This window comes from Oryzias latipes, chromosome 2 (genome assembly GCF_053564925.1).
Source record: "Oryzias latipes strain Hd-rR chromosome 2, Olatipes_Hd-rR_3.1".
NCBI classification, from domain to species: domain Eukaryota; kingdom Metazoa; phylum Chordata; class Actinopteri; order Beloniformes; family Adrianichthyidae; genus Oryzias; species Oryzias latipes.
The window spans coordinates 7543198-7562817 of NC_136238.1; the positions used below are offsets into that span (position 1 = coordinate 7543198).

General features: G+C 43.1%; 1 long non-coding RNA gene across 1 annotated transcript in view; it reads left to right on the forward strand.

Moving 5' to 3' along the window:
- The window catches only part of LOC111949229 (uncharacterized), a 170050-nt gene that overhangs the window by 115159 nt on the left and 35271 nt on the right, over positions 1-19620 (forward strand). The window contains exon 7 of the long non-coding RNA XR_002875247.2: positions 12438-12561. This is a non-coding gene — a long non-coding RNA (uncharacterized LOC111949229). The remainder of the gene's footprint in view (positions 1-12437; positions 12562-19620) is intronic.

Below are 19620 nucleotides of genomic sequence, written 5' to 3' on the forward strand. Positions count from 1 at the left end.
CATTTTTTAATTTATTTTTACATTTATGTATAATTTCAACCGTTTATTTATATTGCACTTTTACAACACATGGCACTCAAAGTGCTTTGGATAAAACACAATAAAATTTAAAAACAAAATAACATGACAAACAATGCCTACCCCCCCCCCCCCCCCTCCCACCATGATAACAGTGATAAAGTGATGGAATGTAGAGACATAGCTTTGTACTGAAGTGGGGAAACGATATTTTGGTGACACGTCCACATCAGTGACCCCCCCCCCCCCCAACCCACCCAAATTCACGGAATAAATTACCACAGGACCCCCCAGATCCAATTAAAAAAGTGCAGTGACGCCGTTCTCTGAGAAGGGTCCATCACCGATGTGGAGGATCCCTCTGAAGAAAACACTGGAGTTACAAATAAAATGTAAAAGGAATAAAATGAAAATTAAAATATATTTAAAACATGAACAAAAAACAAATGATTATATAAATAAGCCTTATAAGACATATAAAATGGTAAGTGACTAAAAAATTTAAAGTAAACAAATAAATAAATACATAACAAATAAATAAATAAATGTATATACATACACATATATTAAACTAGTAAAAAAAGAACATAAATAATTAAAAGATCAAATAAATTCCTAAAATTCAACTAAAAGCTAAATTAAAAAAGTAGGTCTTCAGCCTTCCTTAGTCTTGTTTGTTCAAGAGAGAACAAGACATCTTAGTCAAATTCTGCTCTGGGGAGGTGGGCTGGTTGGCCCAGTCCTGGAGGGGCTGTCAGTGGGAGGGGGTATATATATGACCCCCCCCCCCCCCCCCCCCCCCGTCCGGTCCAACAAAAAACGATTACAAATATAATCTATATAATTAAAAAAATGTAATTATTCTAAATTAAAAAAGGGGTTTAATACAAATTAGGGCTGCACGATATGAAGAAAACTCGCGATTTGCGATATTTAAGATTAATATTGCGATAACGGTATAATATGCGGTATACAAACAAATAACAAAATAAACAAAACATCATTCCCATTTCATTGCAACAGTTTAAAAATTATACTCCAAATGACCCTCGTTGACATAGGAGACAAACATCTAACATAATAGGCCTCCATCCGATTGGTCAACAAGGTGAAGGTGTCCATCCGATTGGTCAAATGCATAAAGGGATTTATTTGATTCGTTAAATGCTTCAAGCTGCCTTAAGGTTGTATTAACACATTTAAGGTTTACGATTTATTGCGATTTTCACTGTCTTGTGCGATATGCATATTGCAGAGCTGGATATTGCGATAACGATAAATTTGCGGTATATTGTGCAGGCCTAATACAAATATACCCTTTGTGAATTAGAAATTCATAACCACGGTTGTAAAAGTAAAATCTGTCCAACACAAGAGGCCTTCATCTCTCATCTGTTCGGTTAGCTCTTGGACAGGACGAGTTTTTAAAAAAAAGGCCCAAGTCCTTGTATGCGCAGCAGGTGGGCCGGATCTGGCCCGCCTCCATGTTTGGTCCAGCCCACTGAACAATATCAGAGATCCATGTTTATTTATTTTTTTAATCTGGCCAAATGATCAAGACGTGACCTTTTATTCCACCCTTCTCCGGGTTTGTGCTCCAACCTGAAACCCTCTAAAAATCTCTGTCAAATAGAACAGAAGCAGTCTTCCCTTTCTACGTCGCAGTTCATCTTTACCGGTTTAACTCATTCTATTAGAGCGACCATGCTGCTTTTTTTAAACAGCGCACCCTGTTCTGTGTCCTGATTGGCTGGAGACCTTGTCAATCAATCTCCTCAGTCCGTGCCGAGTGTACTGTACAGAAACGTGGAGCTCTTCAGATCAGAAATCTGTGATCGATGATAGGGTTGGGCGATGTCCCTTAAATTGGCAGTTGACAATGTTTGCAGTAAACCATCGGGATGGACGATGATATCGTATTTTTTTAAATTTTCGTTCTTATATAACCATTATTTGTTATTTTACTTTATTACTTTATTTATTTTATTTCCAAACTAATGACTCATCCGCGATGATCCAGTATCAACTGAGGGAAGTGACTTTAACAAAAAAAGTAACAAACAAAATAGAAAAAAAGTAGTCCGCTCCTGCAATTAATTAGTCAAGTGGACCGATGGAGCGCGGACTTACAGCTTTGTGTTTGAGGGGAAGGGGGGATGCTTTGTTACATGTGCGCTATGTGTGGGAGACATCTGACTGCCATCCGTCCTGCAGCTCTAGGAGAACGAGCTACCGGACTCAGGAGAACCGGGTCTCCCGGTAAAAATGTGTCTCCGGGCAGAGCTCGGACCGCCAGCTCACACAGCGGCTTTGAGGCGGTGTGCGAACTTTTTAAAGCAGAAATGTCGCTCAGTCCTTAGAAACCGTTCAAGTAAAATAAAGGCTGATGTTATTCCCACATATTTATGTGCAGCCGAGATGCAGATTGCAGAATTTCCCGCATGGATTTTATGTTCATCAAAGGCTACATGTTGTTAGCCCGTGTTAGCCTTCTGCTAATCCTGCCTTCTTCCCGGCCTTGATCTTAAACAGAAAAAGCACTGACCACACGGATAAAAATTAAAATGATGAGCGAACAGGCGCTTCATAATAACCGTAACATTAATAAAAGCATGTTTAGAAGATCGTCTCGTATATTACGGAGCTGACAAATCTCTGTATGTAGCCTCTCAGCAGAACTCATTTCCTCTTCCGGTATTTCAAATACTACTGCGCATGTGTGAATGATTTATTCCAACCGAAAGTGTGATCCATGTGAACGTTTGTTATATTCTGAAAAAAATTTTCTGGGTCCATGTACACGGTTGAATTCTAATCCGACCATTGATCCGATCAAGATATTTTGCACATGTAATCGCGGCTTATGGTGTCGACTCACAGCGTGGCGGGGGCGTGGCATCACGATCGTGTCTCTCCATCTTGAGGTCAGTCACCCATCACCATCGTCCGTCGGCACAACCCTAATCGATGATCAGATCTTTGTTTTCATTCTAAGATCCTGGACTTAATTTCTATGAAGGTTTGAGAATTTAAACAAGAGAAAAGTGTGAAAATGTTCATGTCTGTGTGAGAAAAGTAGTGAGGAGTAATCAGACTCCGTGGATTTCACCGATCACAGGTTATTCTGAGAACGTAACTCCTGCAATAAACGAGGGAACTCTGTATTGGTGAGAAGGTAACACAGATATATGCGTAGCTGCAGCAGAAGACAGAGAATTGTGATTTTTTTCATTATTACTATATGAGAAACAGACGCGCAGAACACAGCGCAGCTGCTCAGTTTTAGCACAAACTGTTAGACGAGTGATGAGCTGCAGCCCTCTAAGTCTTTATTAGGATTATGACGGGAGAGAAACGACTACTTTTTTTTGTTTTTTTTCAAATGTATCAGTATATTTTTCCTGAATTTTTGTCTTTGAAAATCATAGTGTTATCGGGTCATTGTTTTATTTCATAAATAATCTTATTTATGCCCGAGAGTTAAAATAATTGCCCACCCCTCATCTACAGCCTACCTGGACAAAGAACACAATGCTCTGTAAAAGCAAAACAAAAAGAAAAGAAAGAAAAAAATTACACCCAAATAATTAGTGAAACAGCGAAAAGTGGACTGCAATGTAGCGAGGGAACACTGTGTAGGGAAAACAAATGTGCAGAAAATGTTAAAAGGTTAGGTGACGAAAGAGTGACAGACTTGCGGTGTTTTTGATCAAAAATTCGTGGCAACAAAAGATAAAAGTGTTCTTGAACAAACTGTGTGTGGTCCTTCAGACGAGCCCGAGACATTTTCATCATCTGTCAGTGCACCTGAGGTCTTACAGTATATTTCATTTTTTCCTTTCATAGTCTGTTTAGTTTTACCTTAGCCGCCCCAGGACCATGTCCCCCCATCCCCACCTCACAAACACACACCAGTCTGTCTCATTCATTTAAACTTCCAAGTGCTGAAAGTTTAGTGCCTGAACTCTGGGGCACACAGGTGGCAGCTACATCATAACTCATCATAATTTTGGCGGACCTTTATGATTCCAGGGCCAGAAGCCAGATTCTCATTGGAGAGCCTGAGCAACTTTTGAATACCTTTAAATAACTACACCTAAGATAAATCATGCAATCCAAGCTGCAATAAACAACCCAGACCAGAAGAATTATCTGAAATCATGCACATAAAAAAATTAAAAGAGTTGCAGAGAAATACAAAGTGAGTCTGTTGGAATTAGGATTTGAAGAAATGTCTTGGGTTTAATGCCCGTCTTACTCTCTGATCAACTTGATTGGCTAAGAAAAAAGGCTCAATATGGTCTCAGATAGGTGGACTATTCTTAGAATCTCTCTCCTTCTTTTTGAACCCTTCAATGTTGGAGCTTTTATTTAAGTATCGGCATTCTTTGAATTACTGCAACTGTTTGACCATTTACGCAATTTACATATTTTTAAGTGATTCTAAAGTGGACCAGAATCAGTTTAAAGTATTTACATAATCTACGTAAACCAGCTGATTCTGGTTTACTAACATAACATTAGTAAAGTGTACTTAGTTGTACACTTAGTAGTATGTTAGTAAAGTGCACTTTAATGGCAGCGGACTGTTAAAAGCTCAGTTAAGTAAACTGGGGCAAAACCATAAAGAGCTTTAAAATTGGAACTGAAATCTTAAATGAACAGGGAGCCAGTGAAGTGAACAGAGTACCGGAGTGATGTGTGTTTGTCTGGATCTTTTAGTTCACAGTTGTGTTTCTGCATTCTGAACTAACTGGAGTTGGTTAAGTGTGACACCAAACTACAGTGAGTTGCAATAATCTATCAGAAAGGTAATCGCACTTTCAAGATCTCTGTGACTCAAGGACGGTTTTGCTTTTGCTAAAAGGTGCAACTGATAAAAGCACATTTTGGCAACATTATCAATCCATCCCATCCCGTACTGTGTCACAGGGGCAGCAGTCAGCAGTAAGGGGCAGTCAGGGGCAGAGTCAAAGTCTTCCCCCTTTGCCTCCGCCCAGTGGGACATGCCCAAAACACCTCCTCAGCACCTCACCTCCTCTCCGTGGGTGACCAAGCTCCTCCCCCTATCTCTAAGCACCCAGCCACCCTACGGAGGAAGCTGATTTCAGCCTCTTGTATTGGGGACTTCTTTCTTTGGGTCATGACCCAGAGCTCATGTATGTATTGCAACAAAGATCGACTGGTAAATTGAGAGCTTTTCTTTCTGGCTCAGCTCTCTCTTCACCACAACAGACCAGTACAGCAACCGCATAACGACGGGCACCACTCCGATCCGCCTGTCAATCTCACACTCCGAGCTTCCCTCACTCGTGAACAAGACCCCACGATAGTTAAAGTCCTCCACCTGGGCAGGAGCACTCCACCTGCCAGAGGCTACGTTCACACTGCAGGGCTTAATGCTCAATTCGGACTTTTTGAAAAAATCCGATTTTTTTGCAAGACCATTCACATTTCCAAGTAAATCCGAACTTTTCTGATCTCGAGTGTGACCGTGAAACGACCCAGAATTGACCCGCATGCGCAGAAGAGTACTCAACGGGGAACAACGTCACTCGTTGTTTGTCGAAGTAGCTAACGTTAACATGGATGTCAACCACAGTGTTGTCAACAGCGGAGCTCTTTTTGCAGTATTAAATTTATTTTCACAAAGGAGCCAGCACAATAACAATCTTCTCATTTTAAGAAGGCATTGGAGCCGGGATCGCCTGTACCCACTGTTGTGGAATGGGGATGTTTATGTGTTGGGGCCGCGCGCGCGTGTGTGTGTAATGGGCAGGAGAAGAACGCGTGCAGCGGTAGAGAATGAGGGGGGGGGCAGTGTGGGCGCGCATTCACGTCGTGTGTTAGGGAGGAAGGAGAGCGGTAATAAAAGAAGGTTTTCCCCAGAAGAAATGCTATTGATTCTTTATTAACCCGCTCTGGAGAATCCTGGAGAATCTAAGGGTCAGAACAGGGAGGAGGAGGAGGAGGAGGATCCGCCTTGGGTCCCCCGCGCTTCTGACTACGGTCGGAAAGGGGAGAAAGAAAAAAAAGTATTCATTCATTTTCTTAACCGTTTATCCCTTTCGGGGTCACGGGGATGCCGGAGCCTATCCCGGCCACCTGTGGGCGAAGGCAGGGGACAACCTGGACAGGTCGCCAGTCTGTCGCAGGGGAGAATGTCCACAAACACACACCCATTCACTCTCACACTCACACCTATGGACAATTTAGAGTGACCTATGAAGCATGTTTTTGGACGGTGGGAGGAAGCCGGAGACCCCGGAGAGAACCCACGCATCCACGGGGAGAACATGCAAACTCCACACAGAAAGGTCCCCCGTTGATGTAATGTTTTTCATGTCCCCCAGCCGGGACTTGAACCGGAGGCCTTCTTGCTGTGAGGCAAGAGCGCTAACCACTGCGCCACTGGGCAGCCAGAGAAAAAAAAAGTAATCGCGGTAAATGTTCAACACCACGCTCGGCCATTTTGCTGGAAATCTTTTCAAAAACCGCCCGGTTGCGATAAGAGCCCTGGAGTTTGGCCTGAATAGAGCTGTCACCCCAAATATTAATCCAATTGGTGACCTCGCTTCCCTTCCACTGACTGGTCTCTGATGCATCGTCCGCCATGGTTGCTGTTTTTGTTCTTGTTCCCGTCTATTTCAACGCAGAATGATGACGTTTGTTGCGTATCGATGACGTACGGGTCGGAATCAAGTGGCCTGGCCGGTCAGACGGCGGTCGCATGTGAAAAGATCGGATACGTATTTGATTCAGGACCACATACCCAAGTGGCCTGGGTCGCATTTCAAAAGATCGGATCTGTGTCATTCAGACTGTCATGAAAAGATCAGATACAGGTCGCATAGGGGCAAAAAAAACGGAATTGGGTCGTTTCAGCCTGCAGTGTGAACGTAGCCAGAGAGGCCAAACTACTTTTCTCCTGTCAAGAACCATGGCCTCAGACTTAGCGGTGTTGACCCCAGCTGTCAAAGATAACCCCTAGATTTCTAACAGCGGTAGAGTCAGCTGTTGAGGTGTCACCAAAATAAAATGCTCTCAGTTTTTGTCTCATTCTAAAGCGTTTAACAGGTGACTACAGCTATAACTAGAACTTGAAATACAAAAATACAAATTGAAGTAATAGAAATAAATGCTTCAGATTAAAATAGCATCTGAACAGAGGGGTTTGGAAGCAGCCTTTATGCCGATGTTTATTGTGTGCTTTTGTTAAAATATACTATACACAAAATATATTTTACACAACTAAAAATGCTAAAGAAATTCTTCTTTCATCCTTTTTTAGATCTTTTAGCCCATAAATAGCATCTTCCAGCTGGGCTGCAGGTCTGTTAGACTTTAAAAACAAAAGATAAAAATTGGACTCAACCCCAGAAGGATTCAGGTAAGCCAGGAGTTCTCTACAAATCACAAAGCAAATATCTGAGACAGCATCTATGTCAAGTTTCAACAGGCTTTGGCGTTGCAGGCATTAAAACAGAGCTCCGGGTCCCTGGCAGGGTTTTCTGCTGCCACTTCAAGCCAAAGGAGAAAGATTTGTTTGGGCTTTTTTTTTTAAGCGTAGGGAAATGTCTGCAAGTTTGAAAAATGTATGCATTGCAAGGAAAATTTGCCGTCCAATAGGAGTGATAAGTTAGCAAATGTGGATAGTTAAAAAAAAAACAAAGTTAAAGGATTTTAATTGAGAAAGAGTGCTTACAAAACTCCTGATAGAGGAGTTACGGTTACCCAGACTGACATCAATCTGCTTTTTTGGCCAACTAGAGCAATGCCCAGCCTCTGAACTTTGTCAAGAGAAATCCTCAGTCTGGAAGAATCATGCATTCACTGACATCAGCCAACGGATTGGAAAATATGAGAAGTGGTGCGAGTCCGAACTGGAATGTTCTTGAAACTGAAGTGGGCTCCTTTAGTTGCAGCTGGGTATCTGATGTAAACGGTGTAGGATGAAATATTTCAGCTCTAGAGCCCACCACCTGTTGTGGCACACACACTTCCCTTCCTGGACCTCTTGCTCTTTGATCCGGTCTGCTTGTATGACTTGGCACGTCTGCCGCCGTGGCCCTGCTGCCCTGCGCCGTGTTTTCCGAGGAAGGGAGGGGTGCAAGGAGCGAGAAAAGGAAGGGGAAGGAAGGGAGGGTTGTAATTTTGCACCTGCAGAACATGAGAGCTGTCTAGAGGCTAAGTTCTGGATCGCAATGTGGGGAATTCGCTTGGAAATATTTGCCCTCACCCCTCGCGTTTTTTCTTTCTGTCGTTCCCCACTTTGCTCCAAAGGTTGTGCTTCCCTCCCCCATCTGTTTCTCACGATGTCAGCACTGTAAAACTGTGCTTTAAAGTGACCTTGATACCCAGAGTGCTTTGCTGGTCTGACATCACTGTTTTCACAGCTGCCTCTCTCTGTGCCAACCTCTCAGTTCTCAATGTGCTGCCCTCTTCCGCTTCAAACTCTGAGACTTCTGCAAGAAGCCAAACACTCATGAAGCCTTTTATGCCATGAAGTATGGAGCATGTTAGCTACGCACCAACCACCACATCAGGACGCTTTGAACGCCAACTTCCAGACAGATGAAGCTCTGCTCATTCAAGTCCAAGTAGCTTTTGGAAGGAAAAGCAGCCACCAAGCAGAGGAAAGACTGTTGTACATCTTTAGAAAGTACTGATCAGTTACTTTTTTTGTGATGCATGCTGGAAATTAGCAACCAAGCATAAAATATCACAAATAAGTCACTCCTGAATATAAGTCGCATCCTTATGCTTATGCTATGCTGCAGACTTAAACTCTGGAAAATACGGTAATTAGAGGCATCTGTTTATATGTACCAAGCTGAAAGACCAAATCTGTGACTTCCGTTCAGTTCCAAATGTTGCAGTTCCGTAAATGACCACTGGAGGCCTGTGTCAGATAGTAGAAATTTCCTATTGATTCTAATGTTGAATAATCTGATTTTTATGTCTGGTTTCATGGAGGTTTTTGATTTATGCTACTTAATTTCCTAATTTTTTCAACTGCAGGGAAAATATTATTTTGGCTGCATGGTGGCACAGTGGGTGGCGCTCTTGCCTCACAGCATGAAGGCTGCCGGCTTACTCCCACCGTCCAAAAACATGCTTCATAGGTTAATCGGTTACTCTAAATTTTCCCTAGGTGTGAATGTGAGAGTGCATGGGCGTGTGATTTGTGCCCTGCCACAGACTGGCGACCTGTCCAGGATGTCCCCTGCCCTTGCCCACGAGTGGCCGGGATAGGCTCCAGCAGCCCCGTGACCCCGAAAGGAACAAAACAGGTTTAGAAGATGAATGAATGAATGATTTTAATATGTCACATGTGTTGGGGGTGTGGTCTCTTGAGTGGTGGACCCTAAAAATCTTTAAACATTGTGCCGCCCAATTTTCAGATTGTGATTGAAGTGGGCGGAGTTAACTCTGTGCTCATAATGGTTAAGGCTTCAATTTTTTCCTAGTAGAATTTAACGGGAGACTTTTGGATGATCTGTCCTGAGTATTGTTTTCTTATGTGGTTCATTTCTAAACAAGAATATTTCCCAACTCCGACCGAATTAACTCACAACAATACCAATGATACCAAATGAAAAGGGGTGGAGCTCTGGGAATTTGAGTTTCATATGGTCTTAAAAAAAAGTTACACTCGATAAAGTTTTTCACTCTGGTAGTCGGGAAGATGGTTTGCAAAAAAAATAAAAAAGAAAAGGGAGCCAGGACTCACTACAAGACTCTTCCTATGGACTACTATGACCACAATGCATCTGTTCTTAGCAAGATTGCATTTTCTGAAGAAAATATATTCTGGGAAAATTGAAAAAAAGACAGAAGCTAAGGTGGAGCAGGGCTATAAAACAAATGTCTTTCCCGCTACAGTCAAACAGTAATGTTACACTAAGATAACCCACATAGGACACAAAGAATTTTCAAGATATATTTTTATGTGTTACCATAATAATAAAAAGGTTTTTCTTAAGAGTTTCAGAGCTTCGTTGGGATGTGACTTTTGCAGATTCAGGTTAATGGAAAGAATGAAGGTGGTATTCTTTTTAGGTACAGCTGCAGGAAAAATACTGTCAGACTGCAGTTTAGCTCCAGGAAGGTCAGAAACGGATGGAAGCTGCTCTAATGCCAAAACTCTAGGCAAAGTCAAGTTCAGAGTGAAAGCAGACATCTCAGAAGATAGGAGAGGAGGAAGAGGCACAGAAGAGAAAACAGAGGAGGGAAGTAAGGAGGGAGTCTCTGTGAGTTTGGGGAGACGGGATAAAAGAGGCTCTCCGAGGCAGAGAAGCCAGGATGAGAAGGAGCAGAAGCTCCAGATGTGATAAGGAATGCCAAACAGCACATCAATCCAACTTCTACAACCCGACTGTAAACAAACGTACAACAGGAATTCTGGGAAAATTAGAGAATTCTTTGATTAGAAGGAACAACTGATTTTAACACTTACAAAGACAATTCGGTGCTTAATATTACATTTCTGATTATTTCTTTATTCAAATTGTTGTAAATCAGGAGCAGATGAAAAAAATGCAAGCTCTCTGCTCCGCTCCATTCTGATGCATCCACTGTCAGACAAATAGATCTATGTACGTCTTTGTTTTCCTCATTTGAGCTGGAATCTGGATCTAAACTGAACGGCTGGACTGCTCCCTTATTGGTCGTCAGTGGCTAAATAGCTCAATTGGTTAAGTTTCGTTAGTTACAGGAAACTTACTAGCCACAAATCTGGTTTTCCCTGTGCCGGTCCCCAGTCTGTGGGTTTTTCAGGAAAGACATCTGGCGTAGTCTCTGCCAAACCACCTAAAAAATCTAAAGCTGATTAGCTGCAGTGGCCAACAAAGGGATGTGCGAAAGATGAGCAAAAACTATTGTTGCACCGGTAATTTGGGTTGGGGGTGAGAGGGGCTAGCTTGCGGGGAAACATGTAAACAGAGAACTCTCAGGAACAGGTTAGGGGAGAGGGCAGGCTCACCCCTCGCCAACGGTTCCACTAACAACTCAGAGGTGAATTTCTGACCAACCGCTGCCGCTCTGCAGAAATTGTGTCCTGGAAAATGACACGGGGGGTTATATTTTGGCCAAAAACATTGCAATTATGATTAAAAGACCACTAGGTACGCTTTGAAAATAAATCTAAAGATGATCAGAGTGGTACTTCCAACATCAGCAGCACTTTTCACATTTAAAATGAGGACAAAAAAATAACATTTCCTAATGAAGTTTTGTGACACAAAGTATTCAGTGTGACACAAAAAAGATAACTTTTGCAGGATGAAGCTGGAGATTGTCAGAGCAGACATGCGTCTCCTGTCTCTCTCCATCCATCAAACTTTTGCTTGTAAAAATAAACACTTTCACAGCTGTTATGGTCCACATATGGTTGATATGTGGACGTCCTCAACAGCCCATTGATAATCTCTATACAGGCAACAGCGCCACCAGTAGTTTACGCTTAACAAAATCCTCCACAACATATTTTTACATTTTTTGTTCTGTGCTGCCTCCTGTGGGTCAAAAGAGGCACTGCAGTCCCTGCATTCTCCAAAGGAATTTCAAAGTGAGCAAACACCAGGGGACAGAAAGGAGCTCGCTGCTTGAAAGTAGGGCAGTAAATGTTGAAGTTTTTTCTCAGTTTACTATCACAATGTTGAGATTTTACCTTCAAAATATTTATTTTCTTTAGTTTAATTGAATTTATGCACAGTTTTTAAAGCAGTTTTTGGGTTAATATGTGCTTTTCAGTGTGAAGTTGAAGTCACACTCCATCAGCAATGACTGTGACAGACCTTCAGGCAAACACTGTGTGAATCTCAGGCCTTCATCCTCTCACACCTTCTTACACATATTCAAAAGAGCTCTCTTTTGGAAAGTGGGCCACCTTTTCAGGTACACACAGACAGTGGCGGCAGGTGGATGTTTGTCCAGAACCGGACGATATGGGTGGGTGACGCTGTGATGACTAAAGCAGGGCAGATTGAAAAACCACACCCGGCAGGGGCAAGAGAGGAAGGCCGGGCTTGCAGAGAAATGGAAGAAACAGGTGAGGGTTAGCAGGATTCTTCCTGTGGAAGGTAATGGCTGGCAGGAGGAGAAATATTGGCTCAAATTGACGGTAATAAAATAAAGGGAAGCGGCTAATGACAGGTCAACAAGACGGTCCCAGTTTATATAATGTGTGCAGCTGCCTGAAAGAGGCTTATGCATGCAGGGCAAAGAGATAAAATGCATCCCTTCAAGGCATCTAGACACGATAAGACGCTCAAATATATATATGGCCTCTCCTATGCACCCTGGTTTACATCCTCTCAAAGCCCTCATTGTTTCGCCTTCTTATCACTTCCCTTTCTGCTGTTTTTCCCTTCCTGCAGCCTCTTACCTGCCCTTATCTCCCCTCCCTTTCATCTCAGGGCCGGCCTTCTCGGACCAGCGACGAGGAGAACAGAGGAGGAAAGAAGGAGCGACAACGGCGGGGCATGAGAAGAGAGAGGAGCCAAGGAGAAACGGAGGAGGAGAAGAGTAGGCCCTCTTATTGTAGGCGACACACACACACAGACATGTACACACAGGGGGCCATTGTTCTGCGGTTTTTCTGCGGGGCCCTGTGATCACACAGACCCAGAGTGATCAACGTGTGGCCCCTTCTTTCTTCCTCGCTCCTGCTTTCATCTTCTCCCAACCTTCCTCTTGATCCTCAAAGGACTCCTCTTCCTTCTTGTCTTTCTGGACGTCTTTAGTCCCTCATCAAGAGATTTGTGCGCATCAAAAAGGGAGAAAAATAAAACAAGTATTAGTGGTTTTCAACATGACACAACACATTTAAAGCTGAGGCGGCTCCAAATCCAGATTGACTTCATTCACAAATGTTTGATGTGGAGAAATTCTCCTGTTCAGACCCCACTGGAAATTGTTAGAAAGAGTTGATGGAGTGGACAAGTTTGGTTCTGATTGTGCCGACATGCATAAACACTGAAAAACAAACCCAAACTATCATACTTCCTCCACCAAATGTAATCCAAATTCGTCCATCCTATGTCTTAGTCAAAACTGTCCTTATAGGTGTCTGCGCAGGTTGCCCGCACAAAATGTCTAGGTCGTGGACCGCTCATTGAGCCAGTGGAGAGAAAATGTTTGTGTAGATTTTTTCTAGGGGCTTGCTCCAGGAGGGTGACATGTCGTAGTGAACGCTTATACAGCACGAAAAGGGGAAATAGGTGCGTCGTACGGATTTTTTATTTATTCAACCCCTCTGACGAATCCTGCACACTGCGCAAGGATCCTAATAGTGCTCTTCATGCTGTAAATGCATGTTCCTTGTGCACACCTGACTGTTAGAAATGAGGAACTTAGGCAGAGTGGCTGCGTTTACACGGACAAAAGTAATCAGAATGAACAGCTGATCAGAATAAAAATGCGTCATGTAAACATGCCGTTCGGAATACCTTGATTAGGGTCGTTCGGATCCAAATTTCTTTTTGATTAAGATAGGTGGGTTATGCCGATTGTTGATCTGATCGTGGTGCACGTAAACAGCTGGCTTAGGTCGCAAAAAGACGGTGTGGCGCTCCAGAGAAGACTTTGGAGCGCAAACAGGACCGGTCGCCTGCTCCACCCGTGCGAAGCATGTCTGAGCAGAGCAGCCGGACTCGTGGCTTTGTTTTGGCGGACAGAAGAGGGTGCTTCGTTACGGTGTGGGGCTCCAAAGGAGGCTTCGGACCGCAGTCCGTCTGGCCACTCTGCGTGAGCGAGCTGCCGGACTCAGGAGAACCATGTCTCCTGAGAGGACCGCGTCTCCAAGCAAGAAATAAAAAAAGACTGATTTTATTCTCACATATTTACGTGCAGCCAAGATGCAGAATGCATTGTCCGCGTCAACGGCTAAATGTTAACCTTCTTCCACCAAGAAAAAAAGCACGGATTTAAAAAAGTTATGAGCGAACAAGCACTTAATGAAAATCACAAGAATAATAAAATCCCATTTAGAAGATCATCTCGCTCTATGTTTACAACAGAACTCAATATTTCTTCTGTTCTTCTTTCCGGTATTTTAGAGAGGTCTGCGCACGTTCAAATGATTTATTCCGACCAAAAGTTTGCCGTATGTAAAAGTTTGTTACAATCGGATATATTTTTTCTTGGCCCATGTACACAGTCCAATTCTAATCCAATCTTTGATCCGATTAAAAACATTTTGCACATGTAACCACAGCTAGTGTAGCTTATATGATCATCATACGGACCTCCTACAGATGTCTTACAGACCCTTACCTGCACACCCCGTACGTGCTCTTCTGTCAGTAAAGGCCAATGAGAGCACCTTACTGATGACTACCGTGCGGCGTAAGGACAGCGTACGACTGCATCACCTGGTTTTCAGAAGTATGTAACTTTCATCAGTCTTACAAATGCTTCACGGTAATTTTACCACACGCACAACAATGGTACATTCCATTTTCGTGACTACGGACCCGGACAACACAAAAACCTGCCACTCCAGTTATTTTTTTTCCCTTTCTTTGTGTTTATTATTTTTATTGTCACTGATAAATGGTAATTTTAATAGGACCAAACCTTTGAAAAAGTATAACATCCATTTTATTAATCCACTGAATTCCGTACACCGGGTTGCTGGAGCCTATCCCAGTTGGGCGATATCCAATATTTTTAGTGTTTATCAACAGTTCAGTTCAGCAGAAGCTGGTGCAGTTTTTGTGGTTCTAGTTCAGTGGAGTTCCTTTGTGGGGCAATTCAAACACGTTCAGAACTTTTCAGTGTTACTGAGTATTATGGTTACAGAGTCTGGATAAAATACAAAGATTAGATTAAAGAAAACTTTAAAGACCTACTCAAATCATCTTTTGATCTGTTTTTAGCTGAAACTAAAAAAAACGTGCCGGTTTTTAGGACATAGTTTCTGCAGAGCACCAGGAGTTCATCGGAACATGCCCTCTGAGTTGTGGGCGGGACTGTTGGCGAGGAGTAGGCCCGCCCTCATACCCCACCCTCTGTTTGGGAGATACCAAAGAGAAAATACCAAAAACACAATTTTCATTGGAGTGGGTCTTTTAGGGTTTGCTTTAACCCATGGGGGAAGTAAACTATTTAATATTTACTGTGCTTTCAGTGAGAACGCACATTTTTAGTGTGGTGAAATTAAAACAATTTGTTTACCATATTGCATCTGCCTTTAGCATGTCCAGTGACCCCTGCTTAAAAAAAGAATCCCAAAATGGTGCCCAAACAGAAACAGAGTCAGCATTCAATGAAGATGTTCTGCTTCCTTTTGGCAAGTCGAGACGTATTATCGATGCACGTTCGCATTACTGTAGTAACAGAGACTCTGGTATGCAATAAACACAGCAAGAAATTCCTTGATAACTTTATCATTTCAGCTGAGAGACTCTTGAGCAACATCTCTGTCCTTTCCTGGCATCAACAAGTTGTTTGATCCGTCTGAGTTCACAGACCCAAAAAAAACAACAACAACAACTTTGGGGCAACAATTGTCCTTTCTACTGAGACAGAAAACAATTAGAAAACATAACAAAGACAAATTGAATTTATTGCAATTAACTTTGACCGCACAAATACCAGCAAACGTCAAGCCGTTTGGAACCACATGTGAAAAGGTCAACAATAGCATGGCTCATCCAGAGAAAACAAACACCAGCAAACCGTCTGGAGCTGTGAAAGTCCTCCAGCCAAATGTGGCATCTGTTTGTTTGATGTTTGGTTGTTCTCCTGCCACCGTTGCCATGGAGACAGCGGAGTAGTCTCCTGGTTCCTCGCGTGTAACATGAAGGAGGACCACAGCTCCTTTTAATTTCCCAGCATCCTCTGACCTGCAGGTTGCAAAACCTTTAACCTCCCAGCTCGTCTCTGACAGGGCTCGCTTTCATCCGACTGAAAAATGACCCATCACTGGAAGAGGAGGGTGTCTGGAGTTTTAGACAGACGGGTGGGAAGCTGCTCTGTTTTAGGAGATGTGGATTAGGAGAAAGATCTCACTTCAAGCCTCCTGGATTGATGCTGTTAAGGTTTAGATTAAGAGATACACGGAGGATTTGGTTTCTTTAAGGTGCAAAGTTGGCTTTGAAGATGCAGATCAGCTGGCTGTGGATTCAGACAAACGCACAAAAAGGAAACCTTGCCACTCAAACATTTGTTCTGTTGTTGGGTTTTTTAAGCATTTTAGGGTGCTGTTGTGTATCTTTGGGGCCTAAGAGGGGTTCGGCGGTATTACTAGAAACACATTCTTTGGATCTTCAGGAATGCATTTGCAAAAGTAATCAGAGATGAGGCCTCTAACCCACTGTTGAACTCTGGACTGAAACTTTTTTCCATTACATTTTTTCTCCCAAAAACTCTGACGCTGCCATTTCAACCCACTCTTTTAGACGCATTTATTCAATTTGGCTTTTTCTTTCTTTTACTTTTTTAATAATCTGAAAATGCTGTAGAAATTGGTGGACAGAATCATGCTTAGTGGGCGTGTTTGTTTCCATGGCGAGGCTGACATAGCAGGACAGGTTTACAAGCTACCTGGAAAGTATGTGTGACTGTATGCTGTGTGTGCAGGCGCGCTGTCACCATGGAGACCGCAAAATGTTTTGTGTATGCATTGTGACGAAGGAGAAAGATCTCCACAAGATTATAAAATTAAGGTTCTCAACCTTTGACCCCTGCTGTTGGGGGAAAAGGGTTACTTAGAAGTTTAGCTGTGGTCCAGTTTGACCTTCTAACACCAGATTTGTTAAACATTTATGCCATTGCTCAACGGCAAAGGTCTGGGAATCGTCTAAGTCGCTCAGCAGTCGCTGATGCTCCACATGCATTTATGCATGCGCCTCTGTTTGCACGAGCTTGCACAACTGTGCATGAACAGGCATAATAGGGATTTCTGAAGCAAATATTAAGCAAACAGCCAGCCTGCTTTGCACATGTTTGTTTGAAAAGAAGCTGGAAAGTGACCATTCATAAAGTGGTTCCATTTAAGGGAAAGCTGCAAACGTTGAGTTTGAAGTACACAAAAAGTTAAATGCTGCTTTTAGCATTGATTGGAGAATTTGGTCAAAGGAAGCCAAAGTCACCGCCGCTGGTCTTAAATGCATTATCCTGTATTTTAGCTAAGCTGAATCTAGCTTGATATGATCATTTTCCAGTTGAGAGGCGCTTTGACGTGGCAGTAAAACAGCAAAGTTTTGCTCTGTCACACTGCAGATTAAAGAAGGGAGCCAGAGGAGCTGCAGGTGCCAAGACCCAAAACTGTTTGGAAAATCCTACCGCTGACTGAAGCTGAAAAATGAGAAGTTTATTTGAGTCATTAAGAGATAAAGAAGGACGGTATGATAGTGGTGGCTAATGCTAGCTGAAAACTTGAACTTTTAGGAATTAAAATCCTAAATCTAGGGAATACATATTTATGTATTTAGGCTCCATTGAAGCTAGTTTTTCAGCTGAAGTGTTAGTCAAAACTGCTCTGACAGCTGGATAGGGGCTGTCTGCGGGTGAAAAATGGGCAAACCTGTACAGAACATGCAGGTAGCCCACACAAAACATCAAGGTCGAAGAACGGCTATTTAGACAGTAGAGTAAAAAATGTTGAATACTACAATTCACAGGTTGTAGAGTACACTTTGTCAATGCGTAAGGGTAAATACAGTGAAGGGGAAGTAGTCGGACAGATTTTGTCATTTTGACCCCAAAATATCCTAGGAGCTGTGCAAGATGCCTGTTAGTGCTGTTCACGTGACAAGTGTGCTCTCCTGGTGGTGCAGCCTGACTGTTAGAAATGAGGAAATTAGACAATCAGAGCGTGATTTGTGTGGGCATCCTCAAGGAATTTACTGAAAACCCCCTAAGTGTGGCATTCATGTGCACCTTACTGATGAAAAGTGTGGCGTAAGGACACCCACCGTACGACAGCATCACACGTACATCACAAGTGCGTGTAATCTGCATTAGCCTTACAAATACTTCACGATACAGTTACCACACCCACAACACTGGTACGCTCCATTTTCATGACATCCCTTAAGGTGGTCATACGAGCCCTAATAAATAAAAACGGTGTTGTTTTCTCAGACAGAGTTTCTGCGGTAGTTCGTTACCTCTGAGATGTGGGTGAGGCAGTTGGCACAGAGTAAGCATGCACTCATATCCCATCATCCCTTTGTGTACAGTTTCTCCCGCTAGCTAGCTAACAGAGAATAAAAGCATTATCCCCCTCCCACCAGAACATTTGTCTTGGTTTGTAATTTAACCGCTGAGACGAAAAACAAGAGTTGGGGTTACAATTTTTCTAATTTCTTCTTTCATAAAAGATGAATAAATGTAGACTTTTTCCCATTGAAGTGAACGGGCTCTGACTTGGTTGTACTTGGTATCCTGATCTGGGTCCATTTACTTTTATTTGTAAAACCACCTTCGAGGAGGATGTAAAAGTGTTTACTTGGAATATATGTTTACTTTCATAGATGCCTGTCTTTTGTTTATTAAAAAATATCTAAAAAAGTTCTAGATAGTGTCTCCTCTGGGATCAGCAGGTGTGATGGTGTGGAGTTAATGGTCTTGATAGCTCAAGGCCGTCTCACACAGCCACCACCTACATTTCGTGTTTGTTGCACAGATGAAAATTGGTCATTTCAGAAATGTATCCGAATGCACCACGTTAAAACCACGGAAGAAGTATAAATAAACCACGCAAAGAACACGTTAATCAACTTAAAAGCCATATCTGGACCAAAGTTTGTGCGTCACTTACAGAATTATAACGCTATATGTGCGCCGTATGCGCCATATAAAAGTTATACATCGGTGGTACATGCCTGAAAAGTCTGTTAGGCTACGTTCACACTGCAGGCTGAAACGACCCAATTCCGAATTTTTTGCCCCTAAGTGGCCCAATTCCGATCTTTTCATGACAGTCTGAACGACACAGATCCGCTCTTTTCAAATGCGACCCAGGCCCCGTGGGTTTGCCGGCCTGATTCCGAAACGTAGCCGATCTTTTCAATTCCGACCGCCGTCTGACCGGCCAGGCGACTTGATTCCGAACCGTACGTCATCGACACGCAACAAACGTCATCATTTTGCGTTGAAGTAGGCGGGAACGAGAACGTAAACATCAACCATGGTGGACGATGCTGCTGAGACCCGTCAGTGGAAGGGAAGGGAGGTCACTGATTGGATTATTATTTGGGCTGATCGCTCTTTTCAGGCCAAACTCCGGGGCTCTTATCGCAACTGGGCGGTTTTTGAAAAAATTTCCAGCTAAATGGCAGAGCGTGGTGTAGAACCTTTACCGCGATAACTTTTTTTTCTTTCTCCCCTTTCCGACCGTGCTAAGAAGCGCGGGGGACCCAAGGTGATCCTCCTCCTCCTCCCTGTTCTGATCCTTAGATTCTCCAGAACGGGTTAATAAAGAGTCCATAGCATTTATTCTGGGGGAAACCTTCTTTTATTAACATGCGCGCCCACACTGCCCCCCCCCCTATTCTCTATCGCGGCACGCGCTTGCACACACGCGGGCGCGCGGCCCCAACACATACACATTTCCATTCCACAACAGTGGGTACAGACGATCCCGACTCC